This window comes from Rhinatrema bivittatum, chromosome 8, assembly GCF_901001135.1.
Source record: "Rhinatrema bivittatum chromosome 8, aRhiBiv1.1, whole genome shotgun sequence".
NCBI lineage: Eukaryota > Metazoa > Chordata > Amphibia > Gymnophiona > Rhinatrematidae > Rhinatrema > Rhinatrema bivittatum.
Genome location: NC_042622.1, coordinates 70227353 through 70242026, shown reverse-complemented (window position 1 = coordinate 70242026; position 14674 = coordinate 70227353). Strand labels below are relative to the sequence as shown.

Here is a 14674-nt window from a genome sequence, read left to right as displayed (position 1 = left end):
TTCCAAACCTGTCCTGGGAAATCCACAGCCAGTCAGGTTTTCAGGATATCCACAATGAATATACATGAGATAAATTTGCAAATAATGGAGACCCAATATATGCAAATTTATCTCATGCAAATTCATTGTGGTTATCCTGAAAACCCGACTGGATGTGGAGTTTTCAGGACAGGTTTGGGAAGCCTTAGTTTAACTAGATTAGAATAATTTAGGGCAATGTTTTTTCAAGATAAGGCCCAAGGACCAAGGTTGTTGCTTTTTGAATGCTTGGAATCAATGTTGTTCTGATACGGCAGATTTGTCTCTTGGTGTAAACTGTATTCTTGGCAAGCTGTGATAGCTTTTATTGGATCTATATCAGTATTATATGTGAGCTATTGAGACAATATAGGACAAGTCTTTAGATGTGAATGTCTCTGATGTGATATCTGAAGAAAGGACCTATATAGTTTTAAAAGCTTTTGTACAATATTTTTAGGTACAAGTATTTTTTTTTTTATTTTACAGATATTAATAGGCAGCCTGGCTTGTTTCCCTAATACGTGTATTGGTGTTTTAGGGCCTGATGTAATATTTGCAGTGTTGCCTTTTCAAAAATAGGGTTGTTACTGTTTGAGTACTGGCAGTAAGTGCTGTTTTGGTATGGAAGGTTTACTATGTTGTAATTGTTTATTCATGGCTTTCTGTGGGCCAAGCCCACACCCAATACATGTTACAACAGGCTTAATATCACATGGGCTCCAAATGTAATATGTCTTGGGAGGACAGGAGGCAAGTATGAGAAGTGAGAGGGGACTGAGGGAGCAAGACTGAATCCCATACTATAAATATAATTGCATGCTGCTCCCCTTCCAAATGGCAGACGACATTTAATGTGGACAAGTGCAAAGTGGGGCATGTAGGAAGAGCAACCCAAATTATAGCTACACAATGCAAGGCTCCACACTGAGGGGTAGATTTTATAATTTTGCGCAAGCGCGAACAAAAGTACGCTGGATTTTATAAGATACGCGCGTAGCCGTATCTTATAAAAGTGAACAATAAAAACTTGCCACTGGGCTTTACATAGAACAAGAAACATCTAAGCAAACTTTAAGTAACAAAGTATGAAAAATTAATTCAATAACATTTTAAACAAATTAATTGCAAAGATTTCTACCTAAAAAAGGAGAGGGAAAGGAAGAGACTGGATTTGCTAGAACATATTGGTAAGCTGGAGATAAGTCATAAAAGAAGTCAGCTCGCGGATTGGGTCACAGCTGAAAAGACTGAGGTCGGAATTAAAAAATCTAGATGTGGGGGAAATTGTTTTCTAATTGGATAGACTCAAACAGGAATTTTTTGAAGAGGGTAATAATGCAAGTAGGATATTTGCAAGGAATCAGATATTGAAAATTAAACATAGAATTGAGGGTATGGTGATTGATAATGAGAGTATAAGAGCTCAGTTTTATCAGGAACTATACTCCAAATGAAAGGATATAAAACAGGAGAATACAGATGAGAACCTAGAAGAAGTAGAATTACCAAGATTAGACTTAATAAAAAAATCGGAATTTGAGGTTGCTCAGGTGATTAAAGATCGGAAGATGGGTTAATCTCTGGGAACAGGCAGGTTTTCGGTGGGATTTTATAGGCAGCTGAGCTCAGTCATTGTGGGGCCTTTAGCAGCAGCATTTAATGATTTGCTGCTAGTCGGCTATATAGCGGAGGACGTCAATAGAGCTCAGATTACAGTGTTGGCAAAACCAGGGAGGGATGCAAATTTATGTGGGTCTTATCGGCCCATCTCACTTATCAATCTAGATTTTAAAATACTGGCAAAAATCTTCTGAGAGGGTTGCGGGTCATAGCCACCAGTCCAGGTCGTATTTCATGCTGGGGATAAGATGAACCTGGCAGGACAGTGGTTGGGAAAACTGTGTCCACTGAGTCTTGAGGCCCCACTGCAGGGGTGCAGGGAACATAGATGGCCGCCGCCATGTGACCGAGCAAGGTTAAGAGCTGTTGGGCCAACATGTGAACAAAGTTCCTCATCTGAAGAGCTAGGATGCACAGTACAAGGGCTGACAGGAATTCCTGTCCCTGAGCTGTACTTAAATGGGCGCCAATGAACTGGAGGCTGTGTTTTGGTTGAAGGCTGGATTTCTCGCAGTTGATTATTAACCCCAGGCCTTCCAGGCATTGAATCGTCATTAGTAGGTTGTTTCGCAAGGTGCTGGGTTGGGATGTCACCAGCAACCAGTCGTCAAGGTATGGAAACAATTGTATTCCCTGGTTCCTGAGGTGGGCCACTGCTACCGCTAGACATTTAGTGAAGACTCTCGGGGCAGACGAGACCAAAAGTGAGAACTGTGTATTGGTAGTGGTGACTGTTGGCCTGAAAGCACAGGTATCGCCATGAGGAAGGGTGCATAGGGATATGCAAGTAACCATCCTTGAGGTCCAGCAAGCATATCCAATCGTTGGGTTGAAGAAAGGACTTAAGAACATAAGAACATGCCATACTGGGTCAGACCAAGGGTCCATCAAGCCCAGCATCCTGTTTCCAACAGTGGCCAATCCAGGCCATAAGAACCTGGCAAGTACCCAAAAACTAAGTCTATTCCATGTTACCGTTGCTAGTAATAGCAGTGGCTATTTTCTAAGTCAACTTAATTAATAGCAGGTAATCCCTCAGCCGTCTCTTCTCCAAGTTGAAAAGTCCTAACCCCTTTAGTCTTTCCTCATAGGGGAGCTGTTCCATTCCCCTTATCATTTTGGTAGCCCTTCTCTGTACCTTCTCCATCGCAATTATATCTTTTTGAGATGCGGCGACCAGAATTGTACACAGTATTCAAGGTGCGGTCTCACCATGGAGCGATACAGAGGCATTATGACATTTTCCGTTTTACTCACCATTCCCTTTCTAATAATTCCCAACATTCTGTTTGCTTTTTTGACTGCCGCAGCATACTGAACCAACGATTTCAATGTGTTATCCACTATGATGCCTAGATCTCTTTCTTGGGTTGTAGCACCTAATATGGAACCTAACATTGTGTAACTATAGCATGGGTTATTTTTCCCTATATGCATCACCTCGCACTTATCCACATTAAATTTCATCTGCCATTTTGATGCCCAATTTTCCAGTCTCACAAGGTCTTTCTGCAATTTATCACAATCTACTTGTGATTTAACTACTCTGAACAATTTTGTATCATCTGCAAATTTGTTTATCTCACTCGTCGTATTTCTTTCCAGATCATTTATAAATATATTGAAAAGTAAGGGTCCCAATACAGATCCCTGAGACACTCCACTGCCCACTCCCTTCCACTGAGAAAACTGTCCATTTAATCCTACTCTCTGTTTCCTGTCTTTTAGCCAGTTTGCAATCCACGAAAGGACATCGCCACCTATCCCATGACTTTTTACTTTTCCTAGAAGCTTCTCATGAGGAACTTTGTCAAACGCCTTCTGAAAATCCAAGTATACTACATCTACCGGTTCACCTTTATCCACATGTTTATTAACTCCTTCAAAAACGTGAAGCAGATTTGTGAGGCAAGACTTGCCTTGGATAAAGCCATGCTGACTTTGTTCCATTAAACCATGTCTTTCTATATGTTCTGTGATTTTGATGTTTAGAACACTTTCCACTATTTTTCCTGGCACTGAAGTCAGGCTAACCGGTCTGTAGTTTCCCGGATCGCCCCTGGAGCCCTTTTTAAATATTGGGGTTACATTTGCTATCCTCCAGTCTTCAGGTACAATGGATGATTTTAATGATAGGTTACAAATTTGAACTAATAGGTCTGAAATTTCATTTTTTAGTTCCTTCAGAACTCTGGGATGTATACCATCTGGTCCAGGTGATTTACTACTCTTCAGTTTGTCAATCAGGTCTACCACATCTTCTAGGTTCACCGTGATTTGATTCAGTCCATCTGAATCATTACCCATGAAAACCTTCTCCAGTACGGGGACCTCCCCAACATCCTCTTCAGTAAACACCGAAGCAAAGAAATCATTTAATCTTTCTGCGATGGCCTTATCTTCTCTAAGTGCCCCGTTAACCCCTCGATCATCTAATGGTCCAACTGACTCCCTCACAGGCTTTCTGCTTCGGATATATTTAAAAACATTTTTACTGTGAGTTTTTCCCTCTACGGCCAACTTTTTTTCAAATTCTCTCTTAGCCTGTCTTACATTTAACTTGCCAACGTTTATGCATTATCCTATTTTCTTCTGTTGGATCCTTCTTCCAATTTTTGAATGAAGATCTTTTGGCTAGAATAGCCTCTTTCACCTCCCCCCTTAACTATGCCGGCAATCGTTTTGCCTTCTTTCCACCTTTCTTAATGTGTGGAATACATCTGGACTGCGCTTCCAGAATGGTATTTTTCAACAATGACCACGCCTCTTGCACACTTTTACTTTTGTAGCTGCTCCTTTCAGTTTTTTTCTAACAATTTTTCTCATTTTATCAAAGTTTCCCTTTTGAAAGTTTAGCACAAGAGCCGTGGATTTGCATACTGTTCCTCTTCCAGTCATTAATTCAAATTTGATCATATTATGATCATTATTGCCAAGCAGCCCCACTACCGTTACCTCTCTCACCAAATCCTGTGCTCCACTGAGAATTAGATCACCCAGTCAATATCGGAGTAATTGAAGTCTCCCATTATTACTGCACTACCAATTTGGTTAGCTTCCCTAATTTCTCTTAGCATTTCACTGTCCATCTCACCATCTTGACCAGGTGGATGGTAGTATACTCCTATCACTATAGTCTTCCCCGACACACAAGGGATTTCTACCCATAAAGATTCAATTTTGCATTTAGTCTCATGCAGGATGTTTATCCTGTTGGACTCTATGCCATCCCTGACATAAAGCGCCACACCGCCTCCCGGGTGCTCCTCTCTGTCATTGCGATATAATTTGTACCCCGGTATAGCACTGTCCCATTGGTTGTCCTCCTTCCACCATGTCTCTGAGATGCCAATTAAGTCTATGTCATCATTCACTGTTATACATTCTAATTCTCCCATCTTACTTCTTAGACTTCTGGCATTAGCATACAAACATTTCAAAGTTTGTTTTTTGTTTGTATTTTCATTCTGCTTTTTAATTGATAGGGATAAGTTAGAATTTTTTAGCTCAGGTGAGTTTTTAGTTACAGCCACTTGGACTACTTTTGTTATTATTGGAACCTCACTATCAGGATGCCCTAATTCTAATGCATCATTAGTATCCTTTGAAGATACCTCTCTCCAAACCATATGCTGCTGAGCGACTGTCGGCTTTCTCCTTTGAGAGACGTCATCTTGAATTTCTCCTTGACGAGAAACCTGTTGAGGGCTCTGAGGTCCAGGATGGGGCACAGTCCTCCCGACTTCTTGGGAATGAGGAAATATTGGGAATAGAATCCCTGACCCAGCCTCAATTTGGGAATCCACTGGATAGAGTGTTATTGGAGCAGCGTAGAAACCTCCTCCCACAAGCAGCTCAGATTCCCCAAGGTGGATTGATGCTGACTCACTCAGTGGGGTAGAGTGGGCAGTCTTGAAGTGTAGGGCGTAACTCTCCTTGACTAAGAAGAGGACCCAACGGTCGGAGGTGATGGCTTCCCAAGAGGTAGGTAGGGAGGAGAAATAGCCTAGTGGTTAGAGCAGTGGACTATGAACCAGGAGACCAGGGTTCAAGACCTGCTGTGGCTCCTTGTGACCTTGGGCAAGTCACTTTACCCTCCATTGTCTCAGGTACAAAAACTTAGATTGTAAGCCCTCTGGGGATAGAGAAATACCTACAGTACCTGAATGTAAACTGGTGTGATATCGCAATTGAGATCGAATGTCTGTATATAAAAAAAAAAAATAAAAAAAAAAATTAAGGTGTAGAAGTGGGAGATCTTCCCCCTGTGTGTACCGGTAGAAGTAGCCCATGTGTTTCTAAAAACCTTGTTGGGGCTTTATGTTGCTGGTAGGCAGCAGGCATTGATGACTCTGGCTCTGTTGACGAACTCAGGGTTGCTGTTGTTTTGGCTGTTGTGGTCTCGCTGGGGGATAGGCTGGCGAACGGTCTGCAGAATAAGGCTGAAAGGGGCATAGCTGAAAATAGGCTTTCCTGTAAGGTGGATAGTACTTTTTTGATGCCAACTGGTCTGTCGGGGGTGCTAGAGGCAGCACTACATTGTAAAGCCCTGTTGGCTATTTATTGTTCTATGGAAACCGATGTGATGTTTTCTTAACGAGTGTCGGTATACAAAACTTTCAAAATAAACAAACAAATAAATAAATACAATGTTCTGCTCCTTTAGCTGCGCCATCATCTCACGGAGCTTGTCCCCAAACAGGTTATCTGGGAGACAAGGGAGGTCCGCCAACTTCTCATGGACATCCTCACGAATGTCGCCAGCTCTGAGCCACGCCATCCTGCGAGCAGTGATGCCTCCGGCCGTAGTACGAGCTGATGTCTCAAAGACCTCATAGATCATACGCAGGAGATGTCACAGACCTTCCTCCAGGTCATGGAACTGTTGTGGTATGGTGTCTGGTTGTGAGGTGCTGGTGACGAAGGGCTTGAGGGACTGCAGACACTCATATAGGAATTGGGTAATGTAAAATCGATGCTGTTGGATTTTAGCATTCAGCATCCCCGCCTGGAATGCCCATCTGCCAAAGTCATCAAGGTATTAGGAGTCATGCCCTGGAGGGTTATTGGAATGGAGCCATGATTTTTTGGCTCTCTTCATAGCCGACTCCACTACCACTGATACATAGGGCAATTGTACTGTGCTGTAAAAAGGAGATTGCCTCATCCAATATTTGATGTCCATCTTCCTGGAGGTCGTCAACCCCGAGAAAGGAGACTCCCACGTCTTTGTCATAATCGCATCCAAAACAGCATGCGACAGCAAAGCTGATGGCTCGGCTAGTGTCTCAAAAACCTTCAAGATTCTTAAGACTTCTGCAGGGGATCAGATACCTTCCGTGTCTCTATGTTTAACTTGGCCCCCACCTTCTCCACAATCTTGGAGTGTGATAGATCTTCTGGGGGGGGAGGTCGGTTCTGGCTGTCCTTCTAGGGGGTCGGACGGGTACCCCGTTGAAGAACCTGGAGACGAAGGCGGAGAGGGAGCAGTGGAGGTTTAAGGTGAAGCAAGCCTTTCAAAAAGCGTGTGACAAGGGGTTGTACTGAAATGGGTACATCCCCCACACCTTTATAGAAGACGGCTACCTCACTGACATGTAACCTGATAGATGAAGTTTTGAGGCCTGACTCTGACAGGTGCCCGAGATAGTCCAGAAACTTTGGTGTGGGAGAAGTGAATGGATTGATGGACATGGAAGTACACCATCCCGTAAACCTGTTCCATTATCTCTTCATTTACAAGATCCAAAATATTATATCACATTGAGCAGTGATCCCACCTTCTCATTGAGAGAAGAGATTAGAACCATTGTGGAGTCCTCTAAGTGTCTTACAGTTAAAGAAAAAAAGTTCTTGGTAGTAGAACATCCTCGTATCCCTGCTATTTACACAGTTCCCAAAATACACAAAGATTTAGCTAACCCACCAATACGTCCCATAGTGTCTTTAAATGGGTCAGTACTGGAAGCACCAGCCATATTTGTTGACCGTTTATTACAACCATATGTGAGGGAAATGAAATCATACATCAAAGATACATCTCACTTTTTACAAAAATTACAACAAAATAACAATTTATCATCATCAATTCAGATCAGGCTAGTTACTATGGACGTTTCAGCTCTGTACACAAACATTCCCCAACCCGAGGCATTGCGTGTCATACGACAATGCTTGCGACACAGAGTAGATCACTTAAGAATAACTTCCGACTGTATTCTACAATTCACAGAAACAGTATTGTATAACAATTACTTTATAGACGGGGAAACCATTTATCAACAAGTTCATGGGATTCCCATGGGGTCCCCTCTAGCCCCGACAACCGCTAATCTATACATGGCATGTTTCGAAGAAAGGTGGATTTACAACTCCGTTTGTCAACAACATATTATAAGCTGGTATCGTTACATAGACGATATATTCATCTTATGGCAAGGAACAGTGGCAGAGTTAAACCAGTTCGAAAAGTGGATTAATTCCATTGATGCAAATCTAAAATTTACTATGCAACATTCAGATTCTCATATAGCTTTTTTGGATGTAATGGTTTTTAAAAAAAATAATCAATTTTCAACCACGGTATTCCGCAAACCAACTGACTGTAATAACTTATTGAGGTTTCACAGCCATCATCCATACACATTTAAATGTGGTTTACCGGTCAGCCAATTTTTTAGGGCAAGAAGAATCTGCTCAAACGTGAGTGAATTTGAACTCCAAGCCAAAATTTTGACTGACAGATTCACACAACGTGGTTACCCAAAACAAGCCATAAAAAAAGCTTACAAACGGGCAAGGTATTCGGATAGAGAATCCTTATTAACCTATAGACCCAAAAAAGAGCATCCCGATATAGTATGCGTCTTAAAACATACCACAGCCACATCTGTTATTTCAAAAGCGATACACCAACATTGGCATCTGGTACAGTTGCATGAAATATTTCAAAATCATCCCTTAATTGTTACCTCTCGGGGAAGTAACCTACGAGACAAGTTAGTTCATGCACATTTAACCAATAGAACATTTACAGAACAACCGGGACACTACAGATGTGGCCAGTGTATTCATTGCAACAATACTATAGAGGGACGAGTCTGGGAGCATCCTATGACTCATTATAAAGTACATAGAAGATGGTCTACTAGTTGTGTATCCTCCCATGTTGTTTATGCCATCGTTTGCCCGTGCTCTTTAGTGTACATCGGCAGAACTACTCGCTGTATAAGACAGGCTAAATGAGCATAAGTCTCGTATAAATACAGAAACTGTTAAAGCCCCGATGGTAGCCCATTGTCTACAACTCAATCATACATTTGGGGAATTAAGATGGACTATAATAGACCAAATTCAGCAGTCACCCAGAGGGGGAGACCGAGTTTCTTTGTTAAATCGCTGCGAGGTGTTTTGGATATTCACATTAAAAACCCAGGCTCCACAGGGACTCAATGAAGAACTGGACTGGAGCACACTGATTTAACTCTTACATCAACACGTTCTTGATACGTCTGGAAATTGATAGGCTGGTCTTTGAATATAAGGAAAAGGAGTTTAAATCCCTTCAAGCCCGCCATAGCATTGAGCGTTTTCGGAGAGCGTTGAAACACTACGATGGAATAACAGCGAAGCGTTTCAGCTCGCGGCAGCTTCTAAAAGTACAATTGCAGTGAAGGAAGGAGTTCCCTACGGTAACCTGTCACCGTCCGGATAAACATCACATAGCCTTGGAAAGGCATGAAAAACTTGGAGATTCGTGAACAACAGCTTTAAGATAAGTAATTCCGACCATTTAACAACATTTATTGACTTCCCCTGAAGAAAGACCCATCTGGGTCAGAAACAAGGCCTTGTCGGGTGGATTTTAAACTTTAAATAGAAGTCTGTGTTATCATCAATAAGTGGCACTCTAACTCATCACTGCTATTAACAGTTTACACAAAAGGTTTTTAATGCACTTTGAAAATCACATAAAAATTAAGAAAAAGGGTTGGAGGTGGAACGTTCATGATTAAAACCGATATATAGCATTGCAAGTAAGTAATGCATTGAAGTTCTATGAAACATTCCAATTTCTTCCTAAAATTTTTTCTCAAATATATGATTGTTAAGAATATAGTTTTATTAATAGAGGAAGTATTACCCTCATATATTTGAAAGATATTCCCGCAAGACATAATACAGGACACTTTCAATGTGAGTTGGAATTTAACAGTTTGATACAAGAAAGTGTCTTTCATAAAGTTCATTTTGGGTGCATAGTTCATTTTGGTTTGTCGCTATTACTGCCAGACATTTTGTGAAAACTCTGGGAGCAGAGGCAAGTCCGAATGGCAGTACTCTGTATTGGAAATGTTGCTGGTCCACTGTGAAGCGCAGGTACTTGCGATGAGGAGGGAATATTGGGATGTGAGTGTAAGCATCTTGAAGATCCAGAGAACAAAGCCAATCTCCTGTTTGAAGAAGGGGAAGCATGGTGCCTAGAGAGACCATCCTGAACTTTTCTTTTTTTAGAAATTTGTTGAGATTTCTGAGATCTAGGATTGGACGAAGGCCTCCGGTTTTCTTTGGAATGAGGAAATAACGGGAATAGAATCCTCTGCCCTGCTGAGGCCGGGGCACTAACTCTACAGCCCTGGCTTTCAGAAGAGTGGATAATTCTGTTTGTAGTTGAAGTATATGATTTTTGCTGAGATGAGAGTAACTTGGTGGAAAATCTTGAGGAATTGATGTGAAATTGAGGCGGTATCCTTGATCTATTATTGAGAGGACCCATTGATCTGATGTTATTGACATCCAATTGTTGTAAAAGGTGGACAGTCTTCCTCCCACTGGTAGTGTTGGCCGAGGATTGGAGTAAAGGCCTTGCTCTCTGGATATGATCTCAAAATCCAGTGGCAGGTCCGGTTTGCGGAGCTGGTTGGGGCCTAGTTGTTCTCTGTTGCCTCTGTTGTGGTCTTTGTTGGGTCCTGGGAGGCCTCGGTCTGGATGTAGGAGGATAATATCTCCTTTGCCTGTAGAATGGGCGCCTAGTCTCCCTTCGTGGGGGCTTGCGGCCAGTATGTGTTGAAGGGTCATGTGGAAGGGAGGATAATTGTCGCAGAGTTTCCGTGTATTCACGTAATTGTGAAACTGCGTCTTGTACCTTGGTGCCAAATAAATTATCCCCAAGGCAAGGAAGGTCGACGAGCTTATCCTGCACCTCTGACCTTAGATCAGAGGCTTTGAGCCAGGCCCATCTTCTGGCACTGATGCCCGATGCAGCAACTCTTGAAGCCGTCTCATAGGCGGCTCGGACCTCATGTTTTCCTGTGTCTAACCCCTTGTTCATGATGGTTTGTGCCGCCTCTTGATATTGTGTAGGCAGGGATGGCACAAACTCTTCCATATGTTTCCAGAGGTTTCTCTGGTACTGGGTCATGTATAGGTGGTTTGCTGAAATTCTGGAGGTCAGCATTGCTCCTTGAAAGATTTTGCGACCCATTTGATCCAGGAATCTGTTGTCTTTACCTAGAGGGATTGATGAATGGGTCCTTGTTCTTCTGGACCTCTTCTATGCAGATTCCACAACCACCGAGTGGTGGGGAAGTTGCGTTTTTTGATATCCTGGTGCGGATTGCACAAGATAAGTAGAATCTACTCTTTTGTTCACTGCAGGAACCGTGCAGGGATGTTCCCAGATGCATTGTTGTAGTTGCAAGAGCACCTCATGAATGGGAATTGTGAGATTGTGTTTGGGGGGGGATTTACAAACTGGAGTATTTCTAGAGTTTGCTGTCTGTCATCCTTTTCCGCCTGTAGTTTGAAAGGGATGGAATCTGCCATTTCCTGAACAAAATTTGGAAAAGAAAAATCCTCTGGAGGTGATTGTTTTCTGGCCTGAGGTGGTGAGGGATCAGACATAAATTCCTCTGATGAGGCATCTGAGGTAGTGTCAGACCAAGTGTCATAGCCGGAAAGTTGCTGCTGAGTAGGTGTAGTCCTATGAAGCGGAGGTACACCAGAGGGTCCCGGTAGAGGGTCATCAGGTAAAATATCCTCTACGTCCTCCTCTACAGGATTAGATGGCAAGGAAGCTAGTAGTTCCTGGTATCTTTTAGTCAGGACACCGTGAAGTGCTGCTTCTGTACTCGGAGCTTCAGAAACTGCAGATGGATGTTTTGTCATCAAGTGTTTTAATTTGGTCGATGACTTTTGTCTCGATGTCAATGCCTTGTGAGGAGGAGGTAATGTAGGTGCCATTGTGTAAACAGACATCGGCTGTGAAGAAGATGGAATGGTCAATGTCGATGTAGAAAGAAAAGAAAACATCGAGATTGGAGTCGTAACCGAAGGTATCGGTGGTATCGAAGATCTTGGTATCGACGGAACTTGTGACATCGAGAGAGGTATCGATACCGATGGTTCCGATGACATCGTCGTCTGAGGAGGCTCCGCCATCGAGGTGTTCACCGGTATCGGGAGCATCGTTGGCATTGGTGCGGCCGCCGGCATCGGCGTGACCGCCGGCATCGGCGATGACGCCGGAACTTGTGCCTGCAAGGCTTCCATCACAATCTGTTTTATTAGGACGGTGGCAACTGGGATGTCGATGTAGACGTCGATATCGACGGTGCAGGCGAGGGAACTGAGGACACAGAGGTTAGCGGAGCCTCTCTTGATTTGTGGCGCTTTACAGTTGGTTCTCCTGGGGGGGGGGGGGAGGGGGAGCGACGGAGACACCGAGGATCGATGACGTCGGCATTTATGTTTAGGCCTCGATTCAGACACTGACCTGGTCGATGATGTCGACGGGACTGGTGATGAAGCATCTCCGGATCTCTCGAGGCGCCGTTTTTTAAGAAGGAGTTTCTTTGTGACTCCTTCTGGAGATGATTTTGTCGAAGTAGACGTGAAGGAACTAATTGGAGCTGGAAAAGTTGTGTCATTTTTTCCTGCCTGAGTTTTCTCCCTTTCGGGGTCATCTCTTGGCATTGTGGGCATGATGAAATTTCATGCTTTTCTCCTAAACAGATTCAAGATGTGGATCTGTTATTGACATGGTCCGGTTACAGACCGGGCATTTTTTGAAGCCCGAAGCCATGTCTCTATCGACAGCCGTCGATGAAAAATCTTGAGAAGAGAATGTGAAGTCAAAACGGAATTGTTTTTGTCACCGTCCGGTGACAAATGAGAAGTGAGACCCCAAATGGGGAAAATATGAGAAAAATCAGTGACTTTTTCAGTCAAAATAGTGAGTAAACTCACAGGGCTCCTGTCACCGCGATGCTGAGGGCAGCGTGGAAAAACGAAGACTAGAGTGAGACCCCTGTGGCAGAGAATATCATGGCATGCTGGGCATGCTCAGTAGCCTCAGGCTGCCAGTCAAAAGTTTCTAGAAACTTTGACAGAAGTTTTTCCCGCAATAGGGCTCAGTCAGTGACGTCACCCATATGTGAGGACTAGCATCCTGCTTGTCCTGGGATAAAAATAATTCTAAAGAAGGGAGTAGAGCCTTTATTTGTTACCCTATCCAGCACCAATTTGTTTTGACTAATTTCATCTTACAAAGCACTAACAAACTATTCCTCAGATATCTTAATAGATTCATACAAGGTTTAAGGATCTTCAAAATGAATTGAAGGAGCTCTCCTTTTGGAAGAATGGATGGAGTAAGTTATGGTATGGTAATTTGTAAGAGAAGAAAATACACTAAGGATATGAGTTATTTAATTAAACAGATGCCAGAAAAAAAAAGAGAAATACATTATATACATATATTCAATGCTAAAGTATTTAATTGAAAAATGTCATATCCTAATGATAACAGATATATCTCAGTTTTGCCTTTACCCAATGATATTCCAATTCAAAATTCAGAAATACAGGACTCCATGCCATGGTTTACTGATGGGTATAGCAGTAATTTGCAACATAATTTAACCATATATGCTGATTTAGATTATGTTTTCTCTCTTATACATTATCATCTTAGGAAACAGAACAAAGGGGTTTTATATCTGTAGATGGAGAGCAGCTCTAACACCACAACTTGTGGTAGTGCCTCCTAGAGGCATAACAATAGAGATAAGAAAGTAACTTCATGACCACTATTTGTTGAATTAAAGCATATCAGAATGTTTAATTTCAATGAAGATGTAATTTCACTTTAACCATTACCTTAATATTGTTGTATGCCAGATTTTATATTTTTCCAGGTTGACAACATAAAGCCTTCTCTGCCATGTGAGATGTAAAGCTTGAAGATAACATTTTTTCCCAGTTTGATTTCTTTTTATTATTAACTAGATCAATTTTAATTTTGACTTTTGTTTTATACATCTAATAATGAGTTAAGAGACTATGCTCCGATGTCAGAAATACACCATACTGGGAGAACTGTATAAGCCATGTGTCATTGATTTCAGAAATCATCCCATCCTTTGCCACAGAAGTCATCTTGCACCCTTCATTATATGGACTGAAGTGCTCACACTTTATACCTGATCTTTTCTTTATGTTTTTCTTGTTGGATGGCCTTACCTAGATGCTGGTTGCCTTTGTTTTATGAGGCAATGTACCTTTATATGACATGTAATAACTGAGTATCATAACAAAATTATTTTTATGATATACCTAGTCCATATCTAGTAATGTACCTATTTGCAGATGCCACTATTTAGATTTTCAAGTAAATGATACAGTCTGAATTAATGCAGAGACTGATAAAAACTGCATTAATTCAGACTGTATCATTAACTTGAAAATCTAAATAGTGGCATCTGCAATTTTACAGTGTGATATATCTTGGTGTGAATCAAATGTTCCCTTGAGTTTTTGATTCTTTGCCCACCTGTCCTTTTCTCTGGATCTTCCCTTCCCTCTTGTGAACTTTATTGTCTCAGCAGTGATTCAAAGTTCAAGAGGTATATAACTACCGAATGCCTTCTGTTTCAGCATTCTCTTGCTTGACCTACTGCTGCCTCTGCACAAGTATTTTCCCTTATTTCTTCTTCTGCAGCCTGCGTTTATGGTACTCACATTACTGGTCTTC

At 42.1% G+C, this 14674-nt stretch overlaps 1 protein-coding gene across 3 annotated transcripts in view; it reads right to left on the bottom strand.

The window, feature by feature from the left end:
• Window positions 1-14674, bottom strand: part of RBL1 (RB transcriptional corepressor like 1) — a 365834-nt gene that overhangs the window by 50048 nt on the left and 301112 nt on the right. The gene's annotated exons all lie outside the window — the stretch shown is intronic.